Source organism: Lactuca serriola, chromosome 3, assembly GCF_051521515.1.
Source record: "Lactuca serriola cultivar US96UC23 chromosome 3, Lser_US96UC23_V15, whole genome shotgun sequence".
NCBI lineage: Eukaryota > Viridiplantae > Streptophyta > Magnoliopsida > Asterales > Asteraceae > Lactuca > Lactuca serriola.
In genome coordinates this window covers 198,434,895-198,437,589 of record NC_136410.1, presented here as the reverse complement: position 1 = coordinate 198,437,589, position 2,695 = coordinate 198,434,895, and the positions used below count along the sequence as shown (strand labels likewise).

The 2,695-nt window shown below is 33.4% G+C and overlaps 1 long non-coding RNA gene across 1 annotated transcript; it reads right to left on the bottom strand.

Moving 5' to 3' along the window:
• Positions 1 to 579: 579 nt before the first annotated feature.
• LOC145094779 (uncharacterized) lies at positions 580 to 1,300 on the bottom strand. The gene is made up of 2 exons (XR_013703551.1): positions 1,101 to 1,300; positions 580 to 970 (listed from the first exon to the last, which is right to left on the bottom strand). It is a non-coding gene; the product is annotated as an uncharacterized LOC145094779 (long non-coding RNA).
• Positions 1,301 to 2,695: the final 1,395 nt, after the last annotated feature.

Here is a 2,695-nt window from a genome sequence, read left to right as displayed (position 1 = left end):
AACCGGATAACGGGGACTATTTCACCGCTACGACTACCACATAATCACTAGCATATAAACACATATATATACTGCCTAGCATATCTGAGTGCTGGCCTACCCATTCGGCCCTATCGACCGGATGCGAGACTACTCCCTACTGTCACTATCACATAACATCATGCTATGCTAGCACATAAAACATAACATAACATAACAGACAATTATCACAAAAACAATCAAGTCCTACTAGCGGGCCGACATTGTGACCTTAGACCCACTTCTACTGAAAGGTAACTCACCTGAAGTAGAAATCACCGAATAGCCACTAAAGTGATTTAGATGGTCAGTCCAGCTCCCTAAACACCTACAACCCATATCAATAATTTATTCTTAGCTTATGCTTCAAAATTATTGCTTAATATTACTTAGTATCATACTTATTTGCATTATTAATAAATAACGCCTTGATCGATTTACCATTTACCATTCCAACTCACGTTTAATATTGTCGTGTGCATTTAGTTCATATGACTATTAGCTAATAAATAGTTATATAATTTTATCGATCCAATTTAAATATAATTTAAACCCACGTACTTTTTCTAGAGCTTAATTCAAGTCTCATTCATATACATATTTCGTTTAATCATATACATCAAATTACAAATAAATTTCACAGCCATAGGTTATCATCCCATTTAGATTAATCAATTCGCATAATCAATTACATGCCACCAACCCATTAGCTAACTTTGATACTCACCAATGCATTAAAGCCCAACAGGAGTTCAATTGGTGTACCTAGCTTCCAGGGGGCGCACAAGAGCATTCCTTCAGCGGTGGTTGAATTCTTCGCTCACCAGGAAACGCAACTCCACAACCAAGTTATGAGTTCTGCAAACCCACGCCCCGACAGATATCGGTTTCCCCACCTTCTTTCTGGCCATCGGAGACTAGTACCTCGTCTTCTTCCCTACTGCTGCTGCTGCTGGAGGTCCCAAAACAGTCGTCGGAAAAGCATTAGGCAGACAAAATGGAATCAAAATTCATCAATTAGTCTCTCTCTAATTGAAGTCACCAGTGATAGATAAGAAATCACAGCATAAACTGAGCCTTACCTGCCTTTACTGCTCTGGAGAACGTACGGGATCCATCGGAGTCCCACAAAATTGCCAGAGGATGATAAAAAGACTATCCATGGAACTTTATTCTCAGAACACGATCATCTCTATTCTCGAAACAAAACCACTCTTAACAAATACATAACAATAATCCTTTTTATGGCTTCATTCTCTTTGTCCTCTACCCACCAACCAGAAACTCCAAACCTACCCAATTTTTTTTTGTAAAGTAACTATCAAAAATTGGAAAAGCAATGTTTGACAAAACGAACATCAACATTAGACAACTTTTGAACCATGCGTATTTCATTAAACTTGATCAAGATGCTAGACAAAGGAAAGTTTCATTATGAAAGCTTTTGCTTTTGAAAGGAAAGATTTAGTTAGTGCATATCTAACAACCGAAATTGAAGATGAGAGAGTACTAGTAAACTTGTATGAAGATTTGATAGAAGCTTTGGAAAAGGAGAAGAAAGACCACGAAGATTATGTGAAATATTAAATGATGATGTTTAGTTTAGTTAGTTTATATAAAATATGTAATATGTAATACTTTATTTAGAACATCAATCGAGTTACCATTGACTCTATTAACATTATTATTATTACAGTATGTCGATTATATAAATTATGCCATAGATAAATTATGCCAAAGTTATTGACATACAAATGACATTAAACGTATGCATAAATAGTTTTCAAATCTACACATAACATTGTCAACAATGTATATTTGCCCCACACCTGCAATTGCACTTGAACATTCGTCAAATTATATTCGGTTGATAATATTTTTCCAATATAAACTTAACGCCGCGAAAGTAACTTATATTTGGTCCCCACATTAGTATCTGCAGCTGAACATTTATCAAATAATATTCGTTATTAGCGACCTCAACTTATTCACAACTTCCACCTCGATCACTTGCCTTTATAAAATTGCAAAAAATGTTTCTATGATACATATTTTTTATTAATCATATCGAAAAATTTTCATACTTATATTCGGTCAGATCTAACAATGATGTTGTCGTAATACTGAAATATTCTTTGCTAACAATTATGTAAGGTGTCATACGCTAATATATTTATTTCCGATAACCTTTTATATTCGGTATCAAGAAATGTTTTTTTATGATAAATGTTATTGGCTCATCCTAAATTGTTTATAAAAAATATAATAAGACAATTTACAACTAAAAAGACTCAAAGAATATAGAAGAATAAGAAGTGAAAAATGCTATAATATTTAAATGCCATAAGGTCGGTTGAGTATCCATGATGTCAACTTATCAACAACTTCAAATTCTATCACTTAACTTTTTAAAACTGCAAAAAATGTTTTTAATGATAAATATTTTTGATTAATAAAAATTTGCTCATATTTATATTCAATTAGATCTGACGATTGTTGGGAAATCGAAATAGGGTTATGGAAATCTGGATAGCAAAACAGGAATCGTGTAAACACTTTCCTTGTTTGATATTTCGACCCTATATGACTTGGGTATCATGAAATCCAAACATAGGATAATTCCTGATGCAACAATTTTGATTTTAGGCACAAAATCAGAATCAATTGAGTTGTTGTT